Here is a 13,254-nt window from a genome sequence, read left to right as displayed (position 1 = left end):
ACAGGAGCCTTATTCCAGAGATGTTCACAAATGTCATGTAGTTGTTAATTAGCAGAGAACAATTGTGTTCCTGGAATGAATTTAGGGGATTGGCAGGGTGGATTGGAATTAGATGATCTTTAAGGTCCCTTCCAACCCAAACCATTCTATGATTCACACATTAATAGGAAGAAATCCAGGCCCCGTTGAAGTCAATGGGAATTTTGCCATTGGTTAAGAGTGCTAGGATTTCACACATAATCTAAATGCAGATGCCTGGAAGAATGTGGGAAGCAGACATAAATTCAGCAATGACACCGAGGGCAGACACAATGATCTCTGTGATGTTGCCTTCCAGTGAGCCGCCTGTCAGTAGTGAAACCCTGATGAAAAACATCTTTCAGAAACTGCTTTCTGCAACACTTTTTCTGTACTTGTGTAGAAGTCAATATGCTGCTAAGAAAGGAAGGTTAAAGAAAAGTGCCTTCGTCTTGCTCTTGCAGTAATAGTGATTCATGACAATGTAGTAGAATTTAAAACTGAAATAGTTGAGCTTAGCTAGAGGATAATGAGCTCTATGGAGCTCTATTCTTTTGCATTTGATAATTGGTGCTGACAAATTATGGAAAAAGACATTTTGGCTAAATCATTGTCTGTATTAAAACTGTACACTAGGATTAGTTACTTCTACCCTTCTAAATTAAATGAAGTAAGGACAGGGAGACCAATGGAATTACCAAAGGGGTGGAAAACTGTCTTCATATTGTCTTGGAAATCTTCTCCAAGTCCCATAGATATTTGGGTGAAAATTATTATCTCTAAAGGCAGATTTTTCAAAGCTGACATCGTATTTCTGTTTATAGGTAAACTGTGTGAAACAAAAAGATCAGAAATATCTTTTCTATTATTTTGATATACACAAATATCTTCTAATATCTCATAACAAATAATAATAACAGTGAAAGTAGATGTCTGATTCTGAAGAATTAACAAAAAAATCTATTCTTGAAGGTTTTAGATTTTATAGTATTGTTCTATCCTCCTCTCAGTCATAGAGACTGCCTTTTTAATTAAACTATTAATTGATGTTTCGGGCTGGCAACTGTTGTTCCAGTGGCCCACCTGCATCTGATCAAATGTTTCCTTCATTCAGTGAATCAGTGGCTCTGTCAATGTGCAGCAGCTGAGGATTTGGCCTGAAAACAGGTCAATATCTTTAATTTTACATTTGCTGTATTTAACCTTGGAAAGGACTGCTTTTGGGGAAGTGTCTGTGAGAGTCTTTGTCAGCAAAGGAAATGGTGAGTGCCCTTTCTAATGGAAAGATTTTTTGGTTTTGTGGCACAAAGCAGCTTGCTTTTTTGCATCACCTACAAATGTATTCACTTGGAACCTAGGAAAAGGATGGGTCAATGAAAAAATAATGCAAGTGCATTTCAGATCATCTCTCTTTCTGCTTTTCAAAGACAAGGCTATTGTACAAGTTTTCAGTATCAACCTTACCCTTCTTCCTTCTCTTTTTAATATTTTACTAGCATATTTTGTTCCTGAACTTCTTTTCCCCAGTGCCATGAGGTGCCAAGTGATGCCAGGTTTGGGGATTGCCATGCATACCTTCTGGTCTTCATCTATGACAATAAGTAGGTTTACCAGGTCAGCTCCAACCTCTAATGCTTCTGGAAATGTGAGTGTTCTGCTTCTTTGTGGAATGCAGAAGGCTTGCTTACAAGAGCACATTTTTAAGCCCACAAGTCTGAGTGGGTTTGAAATGTGTGCAGCCAACCTCTCTTGGTCCTTATGAAAACAGGCATCTGGCAGCACTGGAATTTCTGCTTTAAAATAATCCTGCTCTTTGGGGGTTGTTGACTTAATGATACGCTGGACCCTTTTTTTTTTCTCTCCTACTGTGCCTGATTTTTTTTGTTCCTTTTTTTTCCACCATGACAGCCAGTGACAGATATTGTATTCCACCTCTGTTTTACTTGTTTCCTTTTTAGATAATTTTGAATGCTTAAGTTTAAGGTATCTCATACAGTTCAGCAATGAATCTATTTTTAATGAGTCATTTTAGTTTTAGCACCCTCCTCCTTACTAACAGAGCATCCAATCACTAAGAATTGTCTATATCATAATCTTTGTCTTCTACAGCCACTTATTTAGTGCAAAGTAAATGCAAATTCTTTTTAAAAATTTTGTATCCTTGAAGATGTCCTTCTACCACCTAGAAAAATATTCTGCTTCACCTGTAACTTATTAAGTTTCTCACTTAACTTCTGGTGTGTTCATTTTTCATGGTTCAAAAAAACCTGTCGTTTTGCCTGCAAGCTTGAAGCATTATCCCATTATCACTAGGGATCAATATGTAATTTTACCTCCAAAAGTACTTTTCAGAGGTCTGTTTTTCCCATGGCTACTCCTGTGCATGCTCTTAATTATAGTCATGACTAATTCTAATAAGTTGGACAGTATTAATTCCGTATTGCTATGAAATATCTTTCCCAACTGATTTAGAAAATTGGGGCATTTTAACTATGGCTGTTTAGATGAATCATTTAAAGAGCTGGCACACAGCTGCAGTTGTATGAAATTACATAGTCTCAGGTTTAAGCTGTTAGTACACATTGCTGGAGACAGCTTGGAATAGCCACATAAGAAACGTGCGGGCACTCTAATTTACCTTTAAAATATCGAGTTTGTAAACTGATTCCTTCTCTAGTTCTTGTCAATTTGTTCTTTGTTTGAATTTCTAGCAAAAGCTGAAGAACTCTTTTGAATCTGCCTGCTGTTTGGCATGCCTGAAGCTGCAGCTCTGGACTGGGCCAGAAATTTGGATTTTAAAGCTGCTAATGCTGAGGCTGTATCTAGGTCTTGAATATATCAAAATCTATGCATTGTTAGATTTGAAAGCCTGGTTTACCTTTGGTTACTCCTCAGAGTCATGCTTTTAGATATAAATTGTCCTATATACAATCATATTTCTGGCGATTTTCAGAGGGGAGGCAAGCAATACCTTTTGTTATTCAGCAGCTTGAAGTAAAGCAATCCTTATTGCTTTTTCAGTTGGGAAGAGGTAGCTGTGACTGATACACATGTAACTGCCATTTCATTGCCCTCCTTGATAAGCTCTTCCTTGAAATAGAGTGGAAGGTCTTTTGGTTGTCTTTTGCAAGGACCTCCTTCACTCCATAGCCATAGGTCATGGAGTGTCATCTCACTCATCTTTTCCAGCACTGTAAAACATAATTATCTCAACCATACAGTTAGTCTGGGCTGTCTAACAATCCACCTAAGGGTACTGCAGTCACACATCCCACACCAGCATTTGCTTTCCCAAAAGCTGGTAAGAGAGTTCATCTCCTGAAAATAGGCTTTGACTGAAATTCTGGGTACCTTACAAGTCATAGCTATGAGCATCTCAACTAGCAGGAGCTGGCAAACATTTTACAATCTTGCAGACTGAATTAACTGGGGGGGGGAAGATGTCACTCAGCTTTTTATCTCTGCGTGTATTTTTTATTATTTGATTTACTCTGTTCATCTTTTGCTTATAATGTGTAGTGGCATAACAAAGCCAGCTTTTTCTATCTTTAAACCCTTTAGGAAGACAGTATGAAGATATGATTGTTACAATAGATTTTTCAGGTTCCTTTTTTATGGGTGTGAGAAGAATTCTTTGTGACAGCAGATTTAGGCAAGCGGAAAGAGGCAGGAAAAAGGATAAATGCTGATGAGATTGATACCTAGTTACTGAAAAATAAAAAAACTAGACTTGAGGAGGGGAGAGAGAAGCCATGTTCTGGACAAACCTCTAACATTATTCTGTAAAGCAGAAAGCCTAAATTAATCCTGTGTTTGGGTTTAGATTTTTGACTTATAAAAACTAAATGTACTATTTTATGTTTTCTCCTTTCCATATATGACAAGCTGAAGCTAAAGTATTCCCTCTTATGCCTTTAAATAATTCAGGCTTGTCTCTGAGGGGAATATAGTAGATGTGCAAATGGTCCCTCTGCGTGCCATGTTCTCCAGAGCACTGTGAGATGACACGGCTGCAGTGCACAGGACTCTGCCATCCTGCCAAAAGCACGAGCTGTTTATCTGTAGCTCGTGAGAATTTAAAGCAGGGGCTGCTGTGGCTCAAGCTCTGCTCCTGCACTGAGAGCATGGGAGGCCCTGCCCTCCCTGGAACGGCCACAGAGCAGGACACCCAGGCAGCAGGATCAGGTGCAGCTGTGATGCACAGAGGCACATCCTGGCCTCTCTGTGTGCCACTGAATCGTTCACCATGTGGCATTTAATGTCTTTGATCAGCTACATCCCCTGCACCCCGAGGTTTTTATGGCATTTTCATGTCTACCGCCCTCTTTGCTCTGTGCCCCATTTTTCATGAAAGCAAATCCCTCCCCTCCCTCTCTTGATCCTTTTTTTTAAAAAACATTCATTTTTTTATAATTTGCTTCTTGTATTTTCTTTGCAGTACCTGCGGCAGCTGCTTTGCAGGTCCCCTGCTGTGCAAATCGCCCTTCACAGAGGAAGATCTTCCTGTCAGTGACTGACAAGAGGTGCCAGGAGCAGGCTACAAGACTTTTGAAACCTGTGAGTTGGCAAATCAGCAGGTACCTGTGTGCAGTTCTGGATACGCCCCTAGCATTAGTTCCTAACTTGTATCAAAGACTTTTTAGGATGATATGGCCCACAGGCAGAGTTTCAGGTTAAAAGGAACACAGTGTCTGGCTGCATCTATCATCTAGATTTTTTGTTTAAAATATAATGACACCAGTGGTTTGTTCTCAGGGAGGTTTTTGATTTGTTTTTTTGTTGTTGGTTTTATTGTTTGTTGTGGGTTTTTTATTTTTATTTTATAGTAACTACGTTCACAACAGACTAAACTAGGAGAAAGTGTTCTTAGTACTAAACAGCTCCTGTTTTTCTTCTCCAAAGAAATAAAGATGCCTTTCATATTTCCTGAGACTGACGATGTTGAAGAGGCTAAAACAGATGAAAAACTGAAGAGAAAGAAAAAGAGACCTGCTGTGACTACCATTTTCTGTAGGGAAAGATACAAGATTTTTAGGTGGGACTAGGAAAGCCCTGGACAGTTCTCTCTCCTTGATGTACAGTTGAAGGCAAAGGGTCTGGAGGGGTTTGGAAACTTGGTTTAGTTACTGAACCATCTTAAAGAGGTTTTGCAATCAGTCCTAAGTGAAAGCACTTTGCACAAGAAGGTGTAGCTTTCAGGCAAAACGACACGTGAATCAAATGCAGAATAAATAGCCTGAATAAAGGACACAGAATTTGGTCCACTGTGATCATTTGATCTGAGTGGCTTAAGGCTTTGCATGCTTCATACTTGCAAACCAGCTGTGAAATGCAGGAAATACAAGTAGCCATGGTCTGACATTTTCCCATCTGTTCCTAATATTTAATAATTTGCTCTCTTCTCTGAGCATATTACGTTTATTTATAAATTTAAAAAATATGGGAGTTTTTTATATAACGAGCTTAAAGCTATAATGGCCTTTTTGCTCCAAAGTGCTCAAAGCACCCTCCATTGCCAGATGGAGAGTATTAATTTTTCTGGAGGAATTTGTGCATAAGGTACAGATGGACAAGAGAGAGTTTAAGCACACCATGTTTTTGCATTGCTGTTCTGTGTGTGTTTCTGTTCTCTAGAGCTTCTGTGCAGTAAGTGTTTTGAAAGGCCTAAATTCTTTTTTGTTTTGCTCTGAGGATGATGGAAAGTGAGAAGTAAACCCTAGTTCTCACAGCTAAGACCAGTGCTTTATCAACTGGAAAGAAAACCCTTCCATTTGGAAAGCTTTGCTCAGCATCAGTATGAATTTTGCTGTTGAGCTCCACCACACTAAACACAGATAAACTGTGCTTCAGTCAAGAACAGCTTTTAAAACATTTTAGGGAAGTCTTGCTTTCACTTGAGATTATAAATGATCTGGATAGGAAAAAAATACTGGATCTAAATGTCCATGCACACAAAAAGTGGCAGAGTGCAATCTCCCAGATTTATGCTGATAGTCCCCTATTTTAGCTAATGCTGTGTCCAGGCCCATTCTGTGAGTGGGAGGTGGCAGCTTCAGACTGCATGCCCCGGAATGCTACACTGACAAGAAATGCTGACCTAAATACCTTTCTGGCCTCTGTGCTCCATAATGCTGATTTCAGTCATAATGCACTGTCTCAAATATTTTTATCCTGTAGTGATTATCATTTTGAGGATGTCTCAAACTGAAAATTTAAATATCTGAAACCACAATATACCACAAGCTGCCTTCTGCACCTGCTTATATTTATGTAGCAGCCCAGTGAAGTGAATGAAAATGTCTGCTTACGTAAAGATTCAATCTGTTTAGGCTTCTGTAAATTTTGTGACTATTACGTAAAGAATATTATAGTTAATCTATATGGAAAACATTAAATAATTAAGAACAGGGTGATGGACTTACCTTGCAAAAGCTGTCAAAACAAATTTTCATTAAATAGCAATGTTTCCAGGAATGACATACATCAGTGTGGAGCCTGGCATTAGGCACTATTTCTCACTGTAACATCACTGCTATGACACTGTTGGTGGCAGAATGCCAATCAAGGGCATCTGTCCTTCCAGGTGACTTGGATCACAAAGTAGAATTGGAACCAGAAAAATAAAATCTTTTGTTCTATAGCCAGAAGAAAAGTAATAAATCAAGTAACAGGGATTATGAACTGGGCATGGTGATTAAGAGTGGTACTGTGAAAGCAGATACTGTGAAACATGTTTGAGTACCACAGTGGGAAGCACCTGAACACACGACATAAGTAGTGCAGCAGGAAATGCCATTAGAGAGGGCATTGACCTCTGTGCACAGCACCTCTGAGGTGGGACAGGACTGCAGCATGCAGTTCTATCATTAGATTTCTAAAATTATACCAAAAACCAGTAAGATGTAGGAACTGAATAGCAAGAAAGACCATATATATGTTCAGTGGAGTTCTCTCCACAGGATCTGTCACTGATCCTGTCCTTAGAGAGCTTTTGTCCATGAGGGTATATGTGTCTTCCATGCAGCTGTAAAGCAGAAGAAATATTCACTGGTCTTCATTTTGGGGAGAGCCTTAAGGGACAAGGATTCCATCTTCCAGGTTTTGTGTTGTTGGTTTTTATGGCAATTGAGTCATATTTCTCATTTCCATGCAGTACTAGGCAAAACTATTTCTCCACTTCCTTACCTTGGGTCTCCCAAGGATAAAACCAAGTACGACTTAAGTGAAACTGAAGTGTTGAAGATACTAAAAGGAGTATAAGTCTTCCAATTTGAATTATGTTGTTAAAAAATAATTACTGCTGAGGTTGTGGTATCTCTCAGCTATATCCTAGACATCTCCAAACTCTACTGCACTGTGGTCTGTTAAACCCTTAAGTGCATGTCTGTGTAAAGCACTTGGGAACGTTAATTCACAGCTACAGTTCATTCAAATGAATTTTTCTGAGGTTTCCTGTTTAGGAAAGCCTAAATTTATTACAAGAGGTCTGGCTAACAGCCCTGAAATGGAACTGATCACAAGAATAAGCATTTCTATGACATTCCTGTTACAAGCCCTCACCACTAATATTTTTCCTTGAACTCCCTGCCTCTATATCCTGAAAATAACATGGGTAAATCCCTAGTCTTTTACACATATTGAAAAACCTACTAAATGAAAGAAATACCCTGTAAATGATCAAGTGTAAAAAATTGCTCTGGCTAAGATGTTTCCCAGAAGTGATACAACAAAATTAAAATAAGCTGATTCCCCTGGAAAAACTCTAATACATGTCATTGCAGCAATTCCTCAACTTGTTTGTCCAAGTTTAATATCATTTCAGGAATAGCTTTTTAGAATGGTTTTCACTGAAATTACTAGAGGAAGGAGATGTTACCTGAATGAAAAATAAGCAAAATAAGCAAATAAGCAAAAACCCAGGCAGATGGTAGAGAGTTCTAGGGTCTAATTTTTATCAGACTTCAACTGTGGTCATTCATCTGCCTTTATGTTTTCTATGCAAAGATAATAAAAACAACTTTGGAAAACTCCCAGCTTTCCCTATAAGCTTTAAGCAATTTCTAAGCAAACCTTTGAGATTTTTTGTTTTTTCTTTGCCAAAGGAAAGTTGGTGGTGTTCTTAAAACTGTCTAAAATATTTTGATGCAGAGCTGCAGTACAATTTTCACTTGTAAAATTTCATTTTCAAGTAGAAAATTCTTGCAACTTGTGGGGGACTGGGAAGTTTCCAGTCCAATTTTCTTTTTTTTTAAAAAGAAAAGTAACATGAAAAGAATAATGATTTTCTTGCTGAAAATGAGTAAAGATTGACATCCAGTTTTTGATTCACAGTGCAGTTTGAGAGAGACAGAAACCCAGAATGGCTATCATACTGCAATAACTGAGATGTGCATCTTATGTTAGTCTTCTTTATTTTCATATTTTCTTCACTTTGGGCTTTTTTTATTTCTCTAACTACCCCCTCTTTTTTTTTCCCTGTGCACCTTATTTGCGAAATTTTAATTCTATGTCAGTATTTCATTATTCTTTTATATCCCTCCCTTCTTCCCTCCTAAATTTAAACATTAATAGATTTATTTGACTGGTTTCCTTTTTTTTTTTTTAATTGTGTTTATCCTCGTTCTTTCATTCATTTTTTCTTTCACCTTTTTTTGCAAGCCATTATTCCCCATTCCCCTGTGGTGCTGTGGGGGACGATTCAGGAGTAAAGTTAAGCCTGGGAAGAAGGGAGAGGTGAGGGAAAGGTGTTTTTATTTCTCATTATTTGCTCATGAGCCTTTCATTATATTTATTCTCCCCTGTCCAGCTGAGGATGGGGAGGGATGAGGCAGTTTGGGTGGGCACTCTCTCACTTGGGGAAGAGGGTGCTGATGGATGGGAGCTGGACTATCAAAATGCAGGATGCAGTTTAGCCTATGCAAAGCTAAACAGCTCTCTCAGCTGACACATCCTGAGGGTTTGGTTCTTCCTTTTTGTAGAAATTATTTAATTGAATTGGGTATTTCTGAGTACTGCAGCCTGTAGGTAGGAGAATTGGAGAGACTGGAGAGGCTGGAATTCAGGGGACAAACCAACCTGTGTCCATTAGCTGTCTGAGTGCTGGACAGAGTTAACATGCATAGCTGGATGTCTCAATAACATTTTCTCTTCATTCTCTGAAGAACAGTATTCATATTTCTATTTTCTTTCCTAATTTGCAGGTTCTCTTTCTTCCCTGATGCAGCTCTGACAATCAGTTTTGCTGTGTAGGTGTGGAAATTACCAGTACATTTCCATCAAACAGTATCAGGGCTCTCTCGAAATGCCCTGGAAAGTTTTGACAAATAGAGCTAAATACCAAATGAAAAACCTGCATCTTTCTGAGGTGGCCCTAAAACAGATTTATTATTGTTCCCACAATCATAACGATTGAAGAGCAGGCCTTTTTTCAACAGTCTGGAGCTTCCAGTTTCAGTCTTTTGAGGCTACAAACCTTAGTCATCACTAACTCCTGCGCAGGCAGACACCTGTGGAATCTCTGAGAAATTACTCTGTTTTGGAGCAGGACTGGATGTTTATAATCACCTTGTGTTGCTGAAATTCTTTTGTGAATTTCAAGCTACCAGCAAGTTGCTGCTAAATGCCCTTTTCAATACTTTGAGATTTGTAAAAACAGGCCAAAAATGTGTCCTGATATTTTTAGTAAAATGCACAAAATGGACAGTTCACATGACAAAAACCATAAAGGAGCTCTTGTTTTGAATACAAGAGGCACTGTTTCTCTGCAGGTGTTTGCATGGGGGGAAAGCTGCGAGGGTAGTATTTATGAGCTTAAATAATAAGCACAAAACTCTGTATCTTCCCCAACCAATGATTCTTCTGGTGAATATGATCACGAAGGAAATTGAATTCAAACATCGGCTTATTCTTATGCTAATTAGTGTACTCACTGACTCTCTCACAAGGTAACAGTAATCCAAAGAGAATCAAAAGCAACTTCTGCTGTTTTTTGGTGGTTAACATTGTAATTGTACTATTTGAGAAGGATGCAGCCCTAAGAGTATCTGTGATTATGGCTTAGGAAGTACCGACCAGACTCAGGGCTGGTGTTAATTGGTGGTTCAATCCAGTGAAGTTAATGGTGATAGAAGGTGCCTCAGGGTGTCTATCTGTTTATGTAGCTCCACTCTCCCCTAGGCTACTTCCCTGACTTAATCCTTCCCCTATCCAGCTTAGAAATGCATTTCTTTTCCTTATTTAAGATTCCATAGACCCTTCATATTTAGTATTAGTATAAAGGGGAAACAGAGCCCCAGGAGAAAGATCAGAGTTTCTGTTCTGTTGAGGCATCAGAGTCATTCTTCCCTTAATGAAGAGAAACAGCAGGATGGATAAAAATCAATGACTTAAAAATAAATTGGACTTTTAATTTAAGTTTAAAAAAGTCTTTCTTGAGTAAAACTTTAAAATTAAGTTTTAAACCCACATTGAGTCCAATTTATTCTGATGTATTAAATCATTCAAAGTTTAAAGAAAAACCCACTAAAATGTGTTTCTGGCAAGGTGTTCACATCAGGTCAGTGAGTAACTACTCATTAGCAGTGAAGAGAACAGTTCTGCTGCCTTCCACTTACTCAATTTCATTTAGTGATTAAAGTCAACATGTAGAAAATTGAGATATTTGTTTTCACTGTGTACTCTTCAGTTATCTGTCTAAAAAAAAGATAACAGTATTAAAATTTTGTCTTGGAATTAAATATATCCTATTTGCCTTGTCTGGCACCAAGTCTCTGAAAAAGCAGGATAAGATGCGGCCTACTAGTTTTAAAATCTTGACTGACATGATGGTTAGAAACAACCATTGCAAGTCACTTTATAAGCCTTCCTTTGTTGATTAAAATAATTAATTTGAAAAGGAAAATACACTTTGATAACTTTACATTTTCTCCTTTCAATCATTTTATTTATAAATATTGATTTATAATCCAAATTTTCATAGATTATTACCTTCTATAGTTGCTTTAATAAGTGTGTATAGTTAGGAAGCTATGTATGCAGATATAATGAAATGGCTCTTCTTAGTCATAAATCAATATGTTTTAAAAGTTACCAGCCTGAGATAATCGGCCTTACTTTGGGAAATAACAGAAGTATTGATGCAAAACAAGAAAAAACAAATCAGTTTTCTTCTTGCTGACTTTAAGGTTGTGATTCTCTGTTGGGCTGTTCTGTTCTCAACCTTCATATAACTCGCTAAGAAGCCCATAGGTCTGACTCATCAGGGTTTGATGTGCAATCCACCAAGCACAGGTTATTCACAGGAAAAATTACAATGCCACCACCTTTTGGCATGCCTGTGTTAGTCTAGAAAAGCAAGAACTCATTCTCTAGACATCTGCCATGGAGCAGGATGGCACATGGGCAATGAGCCAGCTGTTTGATTTGTATGTCTTCAATTTCTGTTTAATTCAAAGAAGTGAGACTACCTGTCCTACCTTAGCAAGATATTTATCTATTTGCATTTGACCAATATCTGGGCTAGAGGAAACACAACAGCAGCCCCTGAAGATGAGATATTGGTCAGCAAATCTACAGGAAACAGGAATGGGAGGGAGAATTTGTTTAGAAGGTTGAGCACCTCTTCTCAGCACAAATTAAAATCTTGCCATTCTTTGGGACTGGTCTCGATGCGCACACACGTCATCTGATCCGTGGAGTTTATTCAAATTGTGTTCAGTGTCAGTAAATGGAAACATGTCCATGGTTTTAGGGCCTGAAGATGTGCTGACTGCCTTCAGCCCTCACTGGAATGAGGGCCTTTGCACTAGTGAGCAAAATTCACTTTGAAACTGAAAAGAGTTTTGTTCTGGCAGATCCTGAAAAAAAGTAAAGTGAACTGTCATTCAGCATTGAAGGGTAAAGACCTAATCTGGATTTGGATTCTGATTTTTAACACTGCTGTATAATGGGATTGGGGGGAAGCTGTATGTGACCTTTCCAATATGTGCAATATGTGTGTGTGTGAAAGAGCAAATACTGTGGCACAAAGAAATGAAGTTCCACATTTGCATATGCAGTTGTTTCAGGATTTACCCCAATACAGGCTATTGATGGGAGTAATATTTCTGCTTACACATCAATATCCTTGTTTCTTTTGTAAAAGCTCTTTTCCCCCCCCTCCTCCTCCGTTCCCATCCCCCTGTTGTCTTTGTGCCTAGTATTTTTCCACATTTTATTTCCTAAAAGACTAGCAGGTTTGACGATGCATTGTGATTTCTTTTCTACAGGGCTTTATGAAGGAAGCTGGAGGCAGTTCTCATTAGTCTCACTGACATCTTTTATCACTTATCAGAGGAACAAGCAAACGGAGAGCAATTCCTTTGATCATGGCAAAAGTAGAAAGAGTATTAAAAACCCTATGAAGATTCACTAAGTAGAAAGTGGAAAAGACAGTCTGTGGCATGTTTCAAAGTAGTAACATGATTTAAAGTTGCCAGATTTGCTTGTATATATTAAAGAATTGTTAATGATGCTACATTTTACATGCATCCTTAGGTCTTTGTTTTTTTTTGCTTTGGGTTTTGTTGTGTTTTTTTTTTTGAACAGGCAAAGGAGTTCTTAGGTAGAATGGTTGGATTAGATCAATTGAAAAATATCTCTAAAAGGTGAGCTGTGTCAGAGAGGAATTCTGTGATCCAATGAAAATTCTTGAAAATAAAAATAAGGTTGTAACAGTAGCACAATGGATTGAAAAAGAAACTTGTTCTCATGGGAGAATGTTAAGAAATCTTAAGAATTCCTTTTCTTTGGGAGGCATTCTGTGGTGAATCAATACATGTTTGTGAAGACTGCAATGCTTGCAATTATCCGTGTATACCTGACTGCCTAACTCTGACCTCAGAGTGCCACTGCTTCTCCATTCTATGGAAAAAATAAGATTTTTCTCAGTGTTTCTGAGTATTGATTCTCCTACATGATGTCCTTGTCATGTGCCTTGCATCATTACCAACAGGGCAGGGACAAAGGCAAGTGATCTACCCTACTACCCACAGCTATTGAGCATTATGTAGTCTAGATCCACTGGTGTTTTTCTGCATGCCTGCAGCTCAGTGTTCCACTGTTATAAATCCCTTCTTAATTTATGCTCATATCTCAAAGCTTCAGGTTCAAATTGCCCTTGAAGGTCCATGTCTTAACCTGTGAAAATACAGAGATCACAACTCTTTAGACATTTTTTCCATCATGGACTCTGTGCCA

This window comes from Neopelma chrysocephalum, unplaced genomic scaffold, assembly GCF_003984885.1.
Source record: "Neopelma chrysocephalum unplaced genomic scaffold, ASM398488v2 Primary Assembly neopelma1_68, whole genome shotgun sequence".
Classification (NCBI taxonomy): Eukaryota; Metazoa; Chordata; class Aves; order Passeriformes; family Pipridae; genus Neopelma; species Neopelma chrysocephalum.
This window is presented reverse-complemented; position numbering follows the sequence as displayed.